This window comes from Ranitomeya variabilis, chromosome 3 (genome assembly GCF_051348905.1).
Source record: "Ranitomeya variabilis isolate aRanVar5 chromosome 3, aRanVar5.hap1, whole genome shotgun sequence".
Classification (NCBI taxonomy): Eukaryota; Metazoa; Chordata; class Amphibia; order Anura; family Dendrobatidae; genus Ranitomeya; species Ranitomeya variabilis.
Window position 1 is genome coordinate 779,579,299 of NC_135234.1, and position 19,455 is coordinate 779,598,753.

A 19,455-nucleotide genomic window follows, 5' to 3' on the forward strand; every position below is an offset into this window, starting at 1 on the left:
AGGAAAACACCTACAGTGCCCATTTTAATGCCAAAAACATCCATTCTTGTTTCTGAAGCTTGTCAATCTTAATTAACTGTATAATAATAGTTGGGCATAGGGAATTGGGGGAAAGTTGTGGGGGGAGTAGGGCTGGCTCAAGTTTTTCGTGGGCCCAGGAAATGCGGACTACGTCACGGCGGTGTTGCAGGGAAAGGTAAGTATTTAAAAGTTGCAAGTGCTGTGATCCTGAGCAAGCAGGGGGGGGCCCACTCGTTCGCATTGCCACTGGCACAGGGCCCCTCAAAGTACGGCGGTGTGTTTGCATGGCGGGGGCGCCTCCCACCAGCAGCGACACTTTTGCGTACTCTGAGGGGCCCTGTGCCAGTGACGTCGCCAACGAGTATGCCCCCCCACCTGATGAAGGAACCTGCACTTTCATCTGCACCTTCCTCTTTGTCCCTGTGTAAGGTGGTATAACATGCGGGAAGGGGAACCTTACTTTCAGCAGGGTCAGATTCTGGCTGTGTAGAGTACAAGGGGAATGTAGTGGTCTAGGTCAATGTACCAGCAGACTCATTTAGCAGTGGCTGGGCAATGGGCAGGATGAGGAGGAAACAGATATAGGGCCAAAGAATAAAGTAGGCTACATGCAGTTCAAAATTGGTAACAGGACTAAACAGGCGGCATTGCTTTGTTCAGTGGAGTAGCAAACCCAAGAGCAGCAGACACTGTTTCAAGGGCCTAACCACACTAGTAGGCCAAATGCAGTTTAATATCTGATAGTATAGGGCGAAAGCCAGAATGTGGAAGCTCAGCTTTGTTCAGTTGAGGACAACACCAGGGAGGGGCAGACACCTTTAGTAGGCCGGAAAAGCCTATTGCATTTTTTAAAATGGTAATTTGGAGCAGAAGGTTGAAGCTCAGCTTTATTTAGTTGAGGGCAACACCAGGGAGGGGCAGAAGCCGTTAGTAGGCCCTAACCACCATTTTTTTTTTTTAAAACCACTTAATGAGAGCCGGAAGGTTGAAGCTCAGCTTTATTTAGTTGAGGACAACACCAGGCAGGGGCACACAGACAGACACCTTTAGTAGGCCGGAAAAGCCTATTGCATTTTTTAAAATGGTAATTTGGAGCAGAAGGTTGAAGCTCAGCTTTATTTAGTTGAGGGCAACACCAGGGAGGGGCAGAAGCCGTTAGTAGGCCCTAACCACCATTTTTTTTTTTAAAACCACTTAATGAGAGCCGGAAGGTTGAAGCTCAGCTTTATTTAGTTGAGGACAACACCAGGCAGGGGCACACAGACAGACACCTTTAGTAGGCCGGAAAAGCCTATTGCATTTTTTAAAATGGTAATTTGGAGCAGAAGGTTGAAGCTCAGCTTTATTTAGTTGAGGACAACACCAGGCAGGGGCACACAGACAGACACCTTTAGTAGGCCGGAAAAGCCTATTGCATTTTTTAAAATGGTAATTTGGAGCAGAAGGTTGAAGCTCAGCTTTATTTAGTTGAGGACAACACCAGGCAGGGGCACACAGACAGACACCTTTAGTAGGCCGGAAAAGCCTATTGCATTTTTTAAAATGGTAATTTGGAGCAGAAGGTTGAAGCTCAGCTTTATTTAGTTGAGGACAACACCAGGCAGGGGCACACAGACAGACACCTTTAGTAGGCCGGAAAAGCCTATTGCATTTTTTAAAATGGTAATTTGGAGCAGAAGGTTGAAGCTCAGCTTTATTTAGTTGAGGGCAACACCAGGGAGGGGCAGAAGCCGTTAGTAGGCCCTAACCACCCTTTTTTTTTTTTAAAACCACTTAATGAGAGCCGGAAGGTTGAAGCTCAGCTTTATTTAGTTGAGGACAACACCAGGCAGGGGCACACAGACAGACACCTTTAGTAGGCCGGAAAAGCCTATTGCATTTTTTAAAATGGTAATTTGGAGCAGAAGGTTGAAGCTCAGCTTTATTTAGTTGAGGACAACACCAGGCAGGGGCACACAGACAGACACCTTTAGTAGGCCGGAAAAGCCTATTGCATTTTTTAAAATGGTAATTTGGAGCAGAAGGTTGAAGCTCAGCTTTATTTAGTTGAGGGCAACACCAGGGAGGGGCAGAAGCCGTTAGTAGGCCCTAACCACCCTTTTTTTTTTTTAAAACCACTTAATGAGAGCCGGAAGGTTGAAGCTCAGCTTTATTTAGTTGAGGACAACACCAGGCAGGGGCACACAGACAGACACCTTTAGTAGGCCGGAAAAGCCTATTGCATTTTTTAAAATGGTAATTTGGAGCAGAAGGTTGAAGCTCAGCTTTATTTAGTTGAGGGCAACACCAGGGAGGGGCAGAAGCCGTTAGTAGGCCCTAACCACCATTTTTTTTTTTTTAAACCACTTAATGAGAGCCGGAAGGTTGAAGCTCAGCTTTATTTAGTTGAGGACAACACCAGGCAGGGGCACACAGACAGACACCTTTAGTAGGCCGGAAAAGCCTATTGCATTTTTTAAAATGGTAATTTGGAGCAGAAGGTTGAAGCTCAGCTTTATTTAGTTGAGGACAACACCAGGCAGGGGCACACAGACAGACACCTTTAGTAGGCCGGAAAAGCCTATTGCATTTTTTAAAATGGTAATTTGGAGCAGAAGGTTGAAGCTCAGCTTTATTTAGTTGAGGACAACACCAGGCAGGGGCACACAGACAGACACCTTTAGTAGGCCGGAAAAGCCTATTGCATTTTTTAAAATGGTAATTTGGAGCAGAAGGTTGAAGCTCAGCTTTATTTAGTTGAGGACAACACCAGGCAGGGGCACACAGACAGACACCTTTAGTAGGCCGGAAAAGCCTATTGCATTTTTTAAAATGGTAATTTGGAGCAGAAGGTTGAAGCTCAGCTTTATTTAGTTGAGGACAACACCAGGCAGGGGCACACAGACAGACACCTTTAGTAGGCCGGAAAAGCCTATTGCATTTTTTAAAATGGTAATTTGGAGCAGAAGGTTGAAGCTCAGCTTTATTTAGTTGAGGGCAACACCAGGGAGGGGCAGAAGCCGTTAGTAGGCCCTAACCACCATTTTTTTTTTTTAAAACCACTTAATGAGAGCCGGAAGGTTGAAGCTCAGCTTTATTTAGTTGAGGACAACACCAGGCAGGGGCACACAGACAGACACCTTTAGTAGGCCGGAAAAGCCTATTGCATTTTTTAAAATGGTAATTTGGAGCAGAAGGTTGAAGCTCAGCTTTATTTAGTTGAGGGCAACACCAGGCAGGGGCACACAGACAGACACCTTTAGTAGGCCGGAAAAGCCTATTGCATTTTTTAAAATGGTAATTTGGAGCAGAAGGTTGAAGCTCAGCTTTATTTAGTTGAGGGCAACACCAGGGAGGGGCAGAAGCCGTTAGTAGGCCCTAACCACCATTTTTTTTTTTTAAAACCACTTAATGAGAGCCGGAAGGTTGAAGCTCAGCTTTATTTAGTTGAGGGCAACACCAGGGAGGGGCAGAAGCCGTTAGTAGGCCCTAACCAAAGTTGAAGGCCAAATGCAGTTTAATTTCTGATACTATAGGCCGAAAGCCAGAAGGTGGAAGCTCCGATTTAGACAGTGGAGGACAATTTGAATTAGGGACTGCAGACAGACTTAGTAGGCTGTCCCCTGTGGACCATGCATCCACCACATTAACCCATTGCGCCGTAATGGACACGTAATCTTCCGTGGCCATGCCTACAGGTCCATGCGTCTGTTGTCAGGTGCACCTTTGTACTCACAGATTGCCAGAGTGCATGGACAATGCGGTCTTCTACATGCTGGTGGAGGGTTGGGATGGCTTTTCTCGCAAAAGAAGTGTCGACTGGTTAGCTTGTAGCGTGGTACAGCGTAGTCCATCATGGCCTTATTAATAGTAAATAAAATATATAACTAGGCTCTATGAACTTTTAAATAGGTTCCAGGGGTACACGGGCAGCATTGGTGTGGTCAGTGGAGGAGTATTGCAAGTAGGGGCTGCAGACAGGCTATCAAAGGCCTAAAATAACAAACAGTAGGCAGTCATGGCAGTTTTATATCGGTTACATGGATACACAGGCAGGCACTCCAGGCAGCATTGTGGTCAGTGGAGGAGTATTGCAAGTAGGGGCCGCAGACAGGCTATCAAAGGCCTAAAATAACAAACAATAGGCTCATTGCAGTTTTACAGCGGTTACATGGATACACGCGCAGGCAGCTTGGTGGTGAGTGGAGGAGTATTTAAAGTAGGGACCGCAGACAGGCTATCAAAGGCCTAAAATAACAAACAATAGGCTCATGGCAGTTTTACAGCGGTTACATGGATACACGGGCAGGCAGCTTGGTGGTCAGTGGAGGAGTATTTAAAGTAGGGACCGCAGACAGGCTTCAAAGGCCTAACATAAGAAAATGGGCTGGCTGTAGGCACTTTATAATTGGTTCCAGGGGTACACGGGCAGCAGTGGTCTGGTCAGTGGAGGACTAGTGGAAGGAGGGACCGCAGACAGGCTTCAAAGGCCTAAAATAACAAACAATAGGCTCATGGCAGTTTTACAGCGGTTACATGGATACACGGGCAGGCAGCTTGGTGGTCAGTGGAGGAGTATTTAAAGTAGGGACCGCAGACAGGCTTCAAAGGCCTAACATAAGAAAATGGGCTGGCTGTAGGCACTTTATAATTGGTTCCAGGGGTACACGGGCAGCAGTGGTCTGGTCAGTGGAGGACTAGTGGAAGGAGGGACCGCAGACAGGCTTCAAAGGCCTAAAATAACAAACAATAGGCTCATGGCAGTTTTACAGCGGTTACATGGATACACGGGCAGGCAGCTTGGTGGTCAGTGGAGGAGTATTTAAAGTAGGGACCGCAGACAGGCTTCAAAGGCCTAACATAAGAAAATGGGCTGGCTGTAGGCACTTTATAATTGGTTCCAGGGGTACACGGGCAGCAGTGGTCTGGTCAGTGGAGGACTAGTGGAAGGAGGGACCGCAGACAGGCTTCAAAGGCCTAACATAAAAAAATGGGCTGGCTGTAGGCACTTTATAATTGGTTCCAGGGGTACACGGGCAGCAGTGGTCTGGTCAGTGGAGGACTAGTGGAAGGAGGGACCGCAGACAGGCTTCAAAGGCCTAAAATAACAAACAATAGGCTCATGGCAGTTTTACAGCGGTTACATGGATACACGGGCAGGCAGCTTGGTGGTCAGTGGAGGAGTATTTAAAGTAGGGACCGCAGACAGGCTTCAAAGGCCTAACATAAGAAAATGGGCTGGCTGTAGGCACTTTATAATTGGTTCCAGGGGTACACGGGCAGCAGTGGTCTGGTCAGTGGAGGACTAGTGGAAGGAGGGACCGCAGACAGGCTTCAAAGGCCTAACATAAAAAAATGGGCTGGCTGTAGGCACTTTATAATTGGTTCCAGGGGTACACGGGCAGCAGTGGTCTGGCCAGTGGAGGACTAGTGGAAGGAGGGACCGCAGACAGGCTTCAAAGGCCTAACATAAAAAAATGGGCTGGCTGTAGGCACTTTATAATTGGTTCCAGGGGTACACGGGCAGCAGTGGTCTGGTCAGTGGAGGACTAGTGGAAGGAGGGACCGCAGACAGGCTTCAAAGGCCTAAAATAACAAACAATAGGCTCATGGCAGTTTTACAGCGGTTACATGGATACACGGGCAGGCAGCTTGGTGGTCAGTGGAGGAGTATTTAAAGTAGGGACCGCAGACAGGCTTCAAAGGCCTAACATAAGAAAATGGGCTGGCTGTAGGCACTTTATAATTGGTTCCAGGGGTACACGGGCAGCAGTGGTCTGGTGTCATGATCTCTGCAGGCAGAGATCATAGCAAGCCTATAGAGGGACAAGCTCTCGGAAGATGGAACTATACTGACCATGAACTAAGCCTGCCGCGCAACTAGAAATAGCCAGGTAGCATTTCCTATTTATCGCTAGATGCCCAGCTCTGGCCTAAGACCTAAATAGCTAGCAGAGGGAAATATAAGACCTGGCTCACCTCTAGAGAAATATTCCAAAGAAGACAGTAGCCCCCCACATATAATGACGGTGAGTTCAGATGAAACAACAAACGCAGCAGGAAAATAGTCTTAGCAAATTTGAGGTCCGCTTACTAGATAGCAGAAGACAGATAGTATACTTTCATGGTCAGCAGAAAAACACTAACAAAACACCATCCAGAGATTACCTTAAACTCTGGCATTAACTCATAACACCAGAGTAGCAATCCCTGATCAACGAGAGCTTTCCAGACACAGTAACAAAACTTCAGCTGTGAACTGGAACAAATAGGCAAAACAAAACATGGACAAAAGTCCAACTTATCTAGTAGTTGTCTAGAAGCAGGAACAAGCACTGAGAGGCATCAGATAACATTGTTGACCGGCAAGAAACCACCAGAGAAATGAGCTTAAATAGCGACACCCACTACTGATGGAACCAGGTGAAACAGGAAAGAGGATGACAAGTCCAATTCCACAAGCGGCCACCGGGGGAGCCCAGAATCAAAATTCACAACAGTACCCCCCCCTCAAGGAGGGGGCACCGAACCCTCACCAGATCCACCAGGGCGACCAGGATGAGCCCTATGGAAGGCACGAACAAGATCAGAAGCATGAACATCAGATGCATTGACCCAAGAATTATCCTCCTGGCCGTAACCCTTCCAGTTGACCAGATACTGGAGTCTCCGTCTGGAAACACGAGAGTCCAAAATTTTCTCCACAACGTACTCCAACTCACCCTCGACCAACACCGGAGCAGGAGGCTCAACTGAAGGTACAACAGGTACCTCATACCTGCGCAATAACGACCGATGAAAAACGTTATGAATGGAAAAGGACGCAGGGAGGTCCAAACGGAAAGAAACAGGATTAAGAATCTCCAATATTCTATAAGGGCCGATGAACCGAGGTTTAAACTTAGGAGAAGAGACCCTCATAGGGACAAAACGAGAAGACAACCACACCAAATCTCCAACACAAAGCCGAGAACCAACACGACGATGACGGTTGGCAAAACGCTGAGTCTTCTCCTGGGACAACTTCAAATTGTCCATAACCTGCCCCCAGATGTGATGCAATCTCTCCACCACCGCATCCACTCCAGGACAATCCGAGGATTCCACCTGACCGGAGGAAAATCGAGGGTGAAACCCCGAATTACAGAAAAACGGGGACACCAAGGTGGAAGAGCTGGCCCGATTATTGAGGGCGAACTCTGCCAATGGCAAAAAAGCAACCCAATCATCCTGGTCAGCAGAGACAAAACACCTCAGATATGTCTCAAGGGTCTGATTAGTCCGCTCGGTCTGGCCATTAGTCTGAGGGTGAAAAGCAGATGAAAAAGACAAATCTATGCCCATCCTAGCACAGAATGCCCGCCAAAATCTAGACACAAATTGAGTACCTCTGTCAGAAACAATATTCTCAGGAATACCGTGCAATCGGACAACATTCTGAAAAAACAGAGGAACCAACTCAGAAGAAGAAGGCAACTTGGGCAGAGGAACCAAATGGACCATTTTAGAGAAACGGTCACAGACCACCCAGATGACAGACATCTTCTGGGAAACAGGCAGATCTGAAATAAAATCCATCGAGATGTGTGTCCAAGGCCTCTTAGGAATAGGCAAGGGCAACAGCAGTCCGCTAGCCCGAGAACTACAAGACTTGGCCCGAGCACAAACGTCACATGACTGCACAAAGACTCGCACATCTCGTGACAGGGAAGGCCACCAGAAGGATCTTGCCACCAAATCCCTGGTACCAAAAATTCCGGGATGACCTGCCAATGCAGAAGAATGTACCTCAGAGATGACTCTGCTGGTCCAATCATCCGGAACAAACAGTCTATCAGGCGGACAACGATCCGGTCTATCCGCCTGAAACTCCTGCAAGGACCGCCGCAGATCAGGAGAAACGGCCGACAAAATTACTCCCTCCCTAAGGATACCTGTGGTTTCAGAATTACCAGGAGAGTCCGGGTCAAAACTCCTAGAAAGGGCATCTGCCTTAACATTCTTAGAACCCGGTAGGTATGACACCACAAAATTAAAGCGAGAAAAAAAATAAAGACCAGCGCGCCTGTCTAGGATTCAGGCGTCTGGCAGTCTCCAGATAAATCAAATTTTTGTGGTCAGTCAATACCACCACCTGATGCCTAGCCCCCTCGAGCCAATGGCGCCACTCCTCAAATGCCCACTTCATGGCCAAAAGCTCCCGATTCCCAACATCATAATTCCGCTCTGCGGGCGAAAATTTGCGAGAAAAGAAGGCACAAGGCCTAATGACGGAGCAGTCGGAACCTTTCTGCGACAACACTGCCCCAGCTCCGATCTCCGAAGCGTCAACCTCAACCTGAAAAGGCAGATTCACATCAGGCTGACGCAACACAGGGGCAGAGGCAAAACGGCGCTTAAGCTCCTGAAAGGCCTCTACAGCATGAGGGGACCAATTAGCAACATCAGCGCCTTGTCTGGTCAAATCAGTCAGTGGTTTAACGACATCCGAAAAACCAGCAATAAATCGGCGGTAAAAGTTGGCAAAGCCCAAAAATCTCTGAAGACCCTTAAGAGAGGAGGGCTGAGTCCAGTCACAAATAGCTTGCACCTTGACGGGATCCATCTCAATGGAAGAGGGAGAAAAAATATACCCCAAAAAGGAAATTTTCTGGACCCCAAAAACGCACTTAGACCCCTTCACACATAAAGAATTAGACCGCAGAACCTGAAAAACTCTCCTGACCTGCTGGACATGAGAGTCCCAGTCATCAGAAAAAAATCAGAATATCATCCAGATATATTATCATAAATTTATCCAGAAAATCGCGGAAAATATCATGCATAAAAGACTGGAAAACTGAAGGGGCATTAGAAAGACCAAAAGGCATGACCAAATACTCAAAGTGGCCCTCGGGCGTATTAAATGCGGTCTTCCACTCATCCCCCTGCCTGATCCGCACCAAATTATACGCCCCACGAAGATCAATTTTAGAGAACCACTTAGCACCCTCTATACGAGCAAACAAATCAGTAAGCAATGGCAATGGGTATTGATACTTAACAGTGATCTTATTCAGAAGCCGATAATCAATACATGGTCTCAAAGAGCCGTCTTTTTTTGAGACAAAGAAAAACCCGGCTCCCAAGGGAGAAGAAGATGGACGAATATGTCCCTTTTCCAAAGACTCCTTTATATATTCCCGCATTGCAGCATGTTCCGGCACAGACAGATTAAACAAACGACCCTTTGGATATTTACAACCCGGTATCAAATCTATGGCACAATCGCACTCACGGTGCGGAGGTAACGACCCAAGCTTGGGTTCGTCAAAGACGTCTTGATAATCAGAGAGGAACTCAGGGACTTCAGAGGGAATGGACGACGAAATAGAAACCAAAGGTAAGTCCCCATGAATACCCTTACATCCCCAGCTCAACACAGACATTGCTCTCCAGTCCAAGACTGGGTTGTGAGACTGCAACCATGGCAATCCCAGTACCAAATCGTCATGTAAATTATACAGCACCAGGAAACAAATAATCTCCTGGTGATCCGGATTGATACGCATGGTTACTTGTGTCCAGTATTGTGGTTTATTATTAGCCAATGGGGTGGAGTCAATCCCCTTCAGAGGAATAAGAGTCTCCAAAGGCTCTAAATCAAAACCACAACGATTGGCAAAGGACCAATCCATAAGACTCAGAGCGGCGCCAGAGTCAATATAGGCGTCCGTGGCAATGGATGACAAAGAGCAAATCAGGGTTACAGACAAAATAAACTTAGACTGAATGGTACCAATGGAAACAGACTTATCAAGCTTCTTTGTACGCCTAGAGCATGCTGATATAACATGAGTAGAATCCCCACAATAGAAACACAATCCATTCTTCCGTCTAAAATTCTGTCGCTCGCTCCTGGACAGAATTCTATCACACTGCATACTTTCTGGCGTCTTTTCCATAGACACCGCCAGATGGTGCACCGGTTTGCGCTCCCGCAGACGCCTATCAATCTGAATAGCCATTGTCATGGACTCATTCAGACCTGCAGGCACAGGGAACCCCACCATAACATCCTTAACGGCATCAGAGAGACCTTCTCTGAAAGTTGCCGCCAAGGCGCACTCATTCCACTGAGTAAGCACAGACCATTTACGGAATTTTTGGCAGAAAACTTCAGCTTCGTCTTGCCCCTGAGATAGTGCCATCAAAGTTTTTTCTGCCTGAAGTTCCAAATGAGGTTCCTCATAAAGCAAGCCCAAGGCCAGAAAAAACGCATCCACATCGCGTAACGCAGGATCCCCTGCTGGCAATGAGAAGGCCCAATCTTGAGGGTCACCCCTGAGCAAGGAAATCACAATCCTAACCTGCTGAGCAGGGTCTCCAGCTGAACGAGACTTCAGGGACAAATAAAGCTTACAATTATTTCGGAAATTCTGGAAGCTAGCTCTATTCCCTGTGAAGAACTCCGGCAAAGGAATTCTCGGCTCAGATACCGGAGCATGTACCACAAAATCTTGTAAATTTTGTACTTTCGTGATGAGATTATTCAAACCCGCAGTTACACTCTGGAGATCCATGATTGTCAGGTGCACACAGAGCATACAGAGATTAGGAGGAGAGAGAGAAAAAAGACTGCAGCAAGGCAGACTGGAGGAAAAAAAAAAAAAAAAAAAAATTCCAGCAGACTTCTTATAACTCTCCTTTCTCAACCTGGGTCTTTAACACTTTATTGGCCGGTCAAACTGTCATGATCTCTGCAGGCAGAGATCATAGCAAGCCTATAGAGGGACAAGCTCTCGGAAGATGGAACTATACTGACCATGAACTAAGCCTGCCGCGCAACTAGAAATAGCCAGGTAGCATTTCCTATTTATCGCTAGATGCCCAGCTCTGGCCTAAGACCTAAATAGCTAGCAGAGGGAAATATAAGACCTGGCTCACCTCTAGAGAAATATTCCAAAGAAGACAGTAGCCCCCCACATATAATGACGGTGAGTTCAGATGAAACAACAAACGCAGCAGGAAAATAGTCTTAGCAAATTTGAGGTCCGCTTACTAGATAGCAGAAGACAGATAGTATACTTTCATGGTCAGCAGAAAAACACTAACAAAACACCATCCAGAGATTACCTTAAACTCTGGCATTAACTCATAACACCAGAGTAGCAATCCCTGATCAACGAGAGCTTTCCAGACACAGTAACAAAACTTCAGCTGTGAACTGGAACAAATAGGCAAAACAAAACATGGACAAAAGTCCAACTTATCTAGTAGTTGTCTAGAAGCAGGAACAAGCACTGAGAGGCATCAGATAACATTGTTGACCGGCAAGAAACCACCAGAGAAATGAGCTTAAATAGCGACACCCACTACTGATGGAACCAGGTGAAACAGGAAAGAGGATGACAAGTCCAATTCCACAAGCGGCCACCGGGGGAGCCCAGAATCAAAATTCACAACAGTCTGGTCAGTGGAGGACTAGTGGAAGGAGGGACCGCAGACAGGCTTCAAAGGCCTAAAATAACAAACAATAGGCTCATGGCAGTTTTACAGCGGTTACATGGATACACGGGCAGGCAGCTTGGTGGTCAGTGGAGGAGTATTTAAAGTAGGGACCGCAGACAGGCTTCAAAGGCCTAACATAAGAAAATGGGCTGGCTGTAGGCACTTTATAATTGGTTCCAGGGGTACACGGGCAGCAGTGGTCTGGTCAGTGGAGGACTAGTGGAAGGAGGGACCGCAGACAGGCTTCAAAGGCCTAAAATAACAAACAATAGGCTCATGGCAGTTTTACAGCGGTTACATGGATACACGGGCAGGCAGCTTGGTGGTCAGTGGAGGAGTATTTAAAGTAGGGACCGCAGACAGGCTTCAAAGGCCTAACATAAGAAAATGGGCTGGCTGTAGGCACTTTATAATTGGTTCCAGGGGTACACGGGCAGCAGTGCTCTGGTCAGTGGAGGACTAGTGGAAGGAGGGACCGCAGACAGGCTTCAAAGGCCTAAAATAACAAACAATAGGCTCATGGCAGTTTTACAGCGGTTACATGGATACACGGGCAGGCAGCTTGGTGGTCAGTGGAGGAGTATTTAAAGTAGGGACCGCAGACAGGCTTCAAAGGCCTAACATAAGAAAATGGGCTGGCTGTAGGCACTTTATAATTGGTTCCAGGGGTACACGGGCAGCAGTGGTCTGGTCAGTGGAGGACTAGTGGAAGGAGGGACCGCAGACAGGCTTCAAAGGCCTAACATAAAAAAATGGGCTGGCTGTAGGCACTTTATAATTGGTTCCAGGGGTACACGGGCAGCAGTGGTCTGGTCAGTGGAGGACTAGTGGAAGGAGGGACCGCAGACAGGCTTCAAAGGCCTAAAATAACAAACAATAGGCTCATGGCAGTTTTACAGCGGTTACATGGATACACGGGCAGGCAGCTTGGTGGTCAGTGGAGGAGTATTTAAAGTAGGGACCGCAGACAGGCTTCAAAGGCCTAACATAAGAAAATGGGCTGGCTGTGGGCACTTTATAATTGGTTCCAGGGGTACACGGGCAGCAGTGGTCTGGTCAGTGGAGGACTAGTGGAAGGAGGGACCGCAGACAGGCTTCAAAGGCCTAACATAAAAAAATGGGCTGGCTGTAGGCACTTTATAATTGGTTCCAGGGGTACACGGGCAGCAGTGGTCTGGCCAGTGGAGGACTAGTGGAAGGAGGGACCGCAGACAGGCTTCAAAGGCCTAACATAAAAAAATGGGCTGGCTGTAGGCACTTTATAATTGGTTCCAGGGGTACACGGGCAGCAGTGGTCTGGTCAGTGGAGGACTAGTGGAAGGAGGGACCGCAGACAGGCTTCAAAGGCCTAAAATAACAAACAATAGGCTCATGGCAGTTTTACAGCGGTTACATGGATACACGGGCAGCTTGGTGGTGAGTGGAGGAGTAGTGCAAGGAGTGTCTGTCCCAGTACTCCCAAAATATAAATAGATGTTAATGTCTCGCAAAACAACCAAAACAAAAAAAAAGGTGGCATACTTAGGTACAGGGGTGGGCTCATCTGCTGAGTTTCTGACATAGTAATTTGGCAGTAACTATTTAATGGTGCCAATATAGGACACAGACACAGACTACTTTAAGTTGCATCGTAGATGTCTACAAATTTGTATTGTCAGTGCCAGACATTGAATGATGTCAGCGAATAGACTAAAGATTGGTGGAGCTGTGCGACATAATTTTGCATGTGGTAGAGCACATTTTGAGCTGGGGTAGGGGGGAACTCTCTAGAGGCCGGCGGGACCACCCCAGGGCCCCTCATGTTACAACGGTGTGTCTGACGTTGGGTGTGCACCACCACCGCCAGAGACACTACATTGTACTATGAGGGACCCAGTAGCAATGCCGTCAACCAAAAGCGAGCACACCCACCTCTTCAGACAAACAGCAGTCTCACGGGTGCTTGCGCCAAGTCGCGATACCACGGCCCCGTGTGGGGAGTTTGGCCATTTAGGGAGGTGTAAACATGTCGTATGCTGTACAATCAGCTGCAGCAAATTAGACATTAGAAAAGTAATTCACAGGCAAGAGCCTTTCATAGGAAAGCTAGGTGTCGGCCGGGCAAGGTGGGGCAAAAGATTTCGAAATCCAGTTGTGGTTCATTTTAATGAATGTTAGATCGTCAACATTTTGGGTAGCCAGACGAGTCCTTTTTTCGGTTAATATTGAACCTGCAGCACTGAATACTCTTTCTGATAGGACACTTGCTGCCGGGCAAGCAAGCTCCTGCAATGCATATTCTGCCAATTCTGGCCAGGTGTCTAATTTGGAGGCCCAGTAATCAAATGGGAATGACGGTTGAGGGAGAACATCGATAAGGGATGAAAAATAGTTAGTAACCATACTGGACAAATGTTGTCTCCTGTCACTTTCAATTGATGCAGCAGTACCTGTCCTGTCTGCGGTCATAGCAAAATCACTCCACAACCTGGTCAGAAAACCCCTCTGTCCAACGCCACTTCTGATGTGTGCACCCCTAACACTCCTAGTCTGCTGCCCCCTGGAGCTCGTGTGAGAACGATCACGTGCGCTGTGTGCTGGGAATGCCTGAAGCAAACGGTCAACAAGAGTTGATTGTTTGGTTGCTAATATTAGTTCCAAGTTCTCATGTGGCATAATATTTTGCAATTTGCCTTTATAGCGTGGATCAAGGAGGCAGGCCAACCAGTAATCGTCATCGTTCATCATTTTCGTAATGCGTGTGTCCCTTTTTAGGATACGTAAGGCATAATCCGCCATGTGGGCCAAAGTTCCAGTTGTAAAATCTCCGGTTGTGATTGGTTGAGGGGCAGTTGCAGGCAAATCTACGTCACTTGTGTCCCTCAAAAAACCAGAACCCGGCCGTGACACGCAACCAATTTCCTGTGCCCCCGGGAAAGGTTCGGCATTAAAAATATACTCATCCCCATCATCCTCCTCGTCCTCCACCTCCTCTTCGCCCGCTACCTCGTCCTGTACACTGCCCTGACCAGACAATGGCTGACTGTCATCAAGGCTTTCCTCTTCCTCTGGTGCAGACGCCTGCTCCTTTATGTGCGTCAAACTTTGCATCAGCAGACGCATTAGGGGGATGCTCATGCTTATTACGGCGTTGTCTGCACTAACCAGCCGTGTGCATTCCTCAAAACACTGAAGGACTTGACACATGTCTTGTATCTTAGACCACTGCACACCTGACAACTCCATGTCTGCCATCCTACTGCCTGCCCGTGTATCCTCCCACAAATAAATAACAGCACGCCTCTGTTCGCACAGTCTCTGAAGCATGTGCAGTGTTGAGTTCCACCTTGTTGCAACGTCTATGATTAGGCGATGCTGGGGAAGGTTCAAAGACCGCTGATAGGTCTGCATACGGCTGGCGTGTACAGGCGAACGTCGGATATGTGAGCAAAGTGCACGCACTTTGAGGAGCAGGTCGGAGAACCCAGGATAAGTTTTCAATAAGCACTGCACCACCAGGTTTAAGGTGTGAGCCAGGCAAGGAATGTGTTTCAGTTGGGAAAGGGAGATGGCAGCCATGAAATTCCTTCCGTTATCACTCACTACCTTGCCTGCCTCAAGATCTACTGTGCCCAGCCACGACTGTGTTTCTTGTTGCAAGAACTCGGACAGAACTTCCGCGGTGTGTCTGTTGTCGCCCAAGCACTTCATAGCCAATACAGCCTGCTGACGCTTGGCAGTAGCTGGCCCATAATGGGACAACTGGTGTGCAACAGTGTCATCTGCCGATGGAGTGGTTGGCAGACTGCGTTCTGTGGAAGAGCTGTAGCTTCTGCAGGAGGACGAGGAGGAGGAGGAGGAGGGGGTGCGAACGCCTACAGCCAACTGTTTCCTAGACCGTGGGCTAGGCACAACTGTCCCTAAATTGATGTCGCCTGTGGACCCTGCATCCACCACATTCACCCAGTGTGCCGTGATGGACACATAACGTCCCTGGCCATGCCTACTGGTCCATGCATCTGTAGTCAGGTGCACCTTTGTACTCACAGATTGCCTGAGTGCATGGACGATGCGCTGTTTAACATGCTGGTGCAGGGCTGGGATGGCTTTTCTGGAAAAAAAGTGTCGACTGGGTAGCTCGTATCGTGGTTCAGCGTACTCCATCAGGGCTTTGAAAGCTTCGCTTTCAACTAACCGGTAGGGCATCATCTCTAACGAGATTAGTCTAGCTATGTGGGCGTTAAAACACTGTGTACGCGGATGCGAGGATAAGTACTTCCTTTTTCTAACCAGAGTCTCATGTAGGGTGAGCTGGACTGGAGAGCTGGAGATCGTGGAACTTTCGGGTGTGCCGGTGTACATGGCAGACTGAGAGACGGTTGGAGACGGTATTGTTTCCGCCGGTGCCCTAGATGCAATATTTCCTCCTACAAAACTGGTGATTCCCTGACCCTGACTGCTTTTGGCTGGCAAAGAAACCTGCACAGATACTGCCGGTGGTGCGGAAAATGGTGGCCTTACAGTGACGGAAGGGATGTTGCGTTGCTGACTAGCTTCATTGGCCGAGGGTGCTACAACCTTGAGGGACGTTTGGTAGTTAGTCCAGGCTTGAAAATGCATGGTGGTTAAGTGTCTATGCATGCAACTAGTATTTAGACTTTTCAGATTCTGACCTCTGCTTAAGCTAGTTGAACATTTTTGACAGATGACTTTGCGCTGATCAGTTGGATGTTGTTTAAAAAAATGCCAGACTGCACTCTTCCTAGACTCGGATCCCTTTTCAGGGATTGCAGACTGAGCTTTAACCGGATGGCCACGCTGTCCTCCAACAGGTTTTGGCTTTGACACGCGTTTTGGGCCAGATACGGGCCCGGCAGATGGAACCTGTTGCGATGTTGATGCCTGCTGCGGCCCCTCCTCCACCTCCGCTTCTGAACTACTGCCGCCTGCACCCTGTTCCCCCAATGGCTGCCAATCGGGGTCAATAACTGGGTCATCTATTACCTCCTCTTCGAGCTCGTGTGCAACTTCGTCTGTGTCACTGTGTCGGTCGGTGGTATAGCGTTCGTGGCGGGGCAACATAGTCTCATCAGGGTCTGATTGTGGATCTGTACCCTGAGAGGGCAATGTGGTGGTCTGAGTCAAAGGAGCAGCATAGTACTCTGGCTGTGGCTGTGCATCAGTGCACTCCATGTCAGAATATACTTGTAATGGGCATGGCCTGTTAAATGTTTCACTTTCTAAGCCAGGGACGGTATGTGTAAAGAGCTCCATGGAGTGACCCGTTGTGTCGCCTGCTGCATCCTTCTCTCTTGTTGTAGTTTTTGCTGAGGAGGACAAGGAAGCGACTTGTCCCTGACCGTGAACATCCACAAGCGACGCGCTGCTTTTACATTTACCAGTTTCGGAAGAGGAGGCAAAAGAGCTAGAGGCTGAGTCTGCAATGTAAGCCAAAACTTGCTGTTGCTGCTCCGCCTTTAAAAGCGGTTTTCCTACTCCCAGAAAAGAGAGCGTTCGAGGCCTTGTGTAGCCTGACGACGAAACTGGCTCCACAGCTCCAGACTTAGGTGGAATATTTTTATCCCCACGACCACCTGATGCTCCACTACCACTACCATCATTACCAGCTGACAATGAACGCCCACGACGACCTCTTGCACCAGACTTCCTCATTGTTTTAAAATCTTAACCAAAGTAACTTTATTTGTTGCTGTCAAACAACTTACACGGTGAGCTATAACTTCAGTATGATTTCAATATCCCTTAACAGGTTGGTGAGACCACAAGGAAAATCAGGCACAATGTTACACACTCTGTTTTCTGTGGCACAAAATCACAGAGATGACACACACGCAGGACTGTCACTCAAGCACTAATGTCAATATTAATCTCCCACCTAATTTATTTTATTTTTTTTCTCAGGGAGACTTTAGAAACCAAATAATATTAAAAAAAAAAAAAAAAAAAAAAGGCTTTCTATGGCCCACAATTAGAGAGAGAGAGGTGGCACACCCAGGAGTCAAGACTGGCGCACAAGCTGAAAGGGCAATATTACTCTCCCACTGTTTTTTTAATTTTTTTTTTTATTTCAGGGAGACTTTAGAAACCAAATAATATAAAAAAAAAAAAAAAAAAAAAATAGGCTTTCTATAGCCCACTGAATGAGAGAGAGAGGTGGCACACCCAGGAGTCAAGACTGGCACACAAGCTGAAAGGGCAATATTACTCTCCCACTGTTTTTTTATGTTTTTTTTTTTTTTTTCAGGGAGACTTTAGAAACCAAATAATAAGAAAAAAAATAAATAAATAAATAGGCTTTCTATAGCCCACTGAATGAGAGATAGCACACACAGCAGTGGCACACAAGCCCTGACTGAGGCCAATATTTTTCTCCCACTGATTGATGTAGTGTTTTTGTGTTGAGGTAGATTTTAGAACACAAATCAAGGAAAAAAAAAAATGCTTTCTATGGCCCACTGAATGAGAGAGAGGTGGCACACCCAGGAGTCAAGACTGGCACACAAGCTGAAAGGGCAATATTACTCTCCCACTGTTTTTTTATGTATTTTCTGTTTTTTAAGGGAGACTTTAGAAACCCAATAATATTTAAAAAAAAAAATAAATAGGCTTTCTATGGCCCACTGAATGAGAGGGAGAGAGGTGGCACACCCAGGAGTCAAGACTGGCACACAAGCTGAAAGGGCAATATTACTCTCCCACTGTTTTTTTATGTATTTTTTTTTTTCAGGGAGACTTTAGAAACCCAATAATATTTAAAAAAATAAATAAATAGGCTTTCTATGGCCCACTGAATGAGAGGGAGAGAGGTGGCACACCCAGGAGTCAAGCCTGGCACACAAGCTGAAAGGGCAATATTACTCTCCCACTGTTTTTTTATGTATTTTTTGTTTTTTAAGGGAGACTTTAGAAACCCAATAATATTTAAAAAAAAAAATAAATAGGCTTTCTATGGCCCACTGAATGAGAGGGAGAGAGGTGGCACACCCAGGAGTCAAGACTGGCACACAAGCTGAAAGGGCAATATTACTCTCCCACTGTTTTTTTATGTATTTTTTGTTTTTTAAGGGAGACTTTAGAAACCCAATAATATTTTAAAAAAAAAATAAATAGGCTTTCTATGGCCCACTGAATGAGAGGGAGAGAGGTGGCACACCCAGGAGTCAAGACTGGCACACAAGCTGAAAGGGCAATATTACTCTCCCACTGTTTTTTTATGTTTTTTTTGTTTTTTAAGGGAGACTTTAGAAACCCAATAATATTTAAAAAAAAAAATAAATAGGCTTTCTATGGCCCACTGAATGAGAGGGAGAGAGGTGGCACACCCAGGAGTCAAGCCTGGCACACAAGCTGAAAGGGCAATATTACTCTCCCACTGTTTTTTTATGTATTTTTTGTTTTTTAAGGGAGACTTTAGAAACCCAATAATATTTTTAAAAAAAAATAAATAGGCTTTCTATGGCCCACTGAATGAGAGGGAGAGAGGTGGCACACCCAGGAGTCAAGACTGGCACACAAGCTGAAAGGGCAATATTACTCTCCCACTGTTTTTTTATGTATTTTTTGTTTTTTTAAGGGAGACTTTAGAAACCCAATAATATTTAAAAAAAAAAAAAATAGGCTTTCTATGGCCCACTGAATGAGAGGGAGAGAGGTGGCACACCCAGGAGTCAAGCCTGGCACACAAGCTGAAAGGGCAATATTACTCTCCCACTGTTTTTTTATGTATTTTTTGTTTTTTAAGGGAGACTTTAGAAACCCAATAATATTTTTTTAAAAAAATAAATAGGCTTTCTATGGCCCACTGAATGAGAGGGAGAGAGGTGGCACACCCAGGAGTCAAGACTGGCACACAAGCTGAAAGGGCAATATTACTCTCCCACTGTTTTTTTAGGTATTTTTTTTTTTTCAGGGAGACTTTAGAAACCAAATAATATTAAAAAAAATAAAAAAATAAATAGGCTTTCT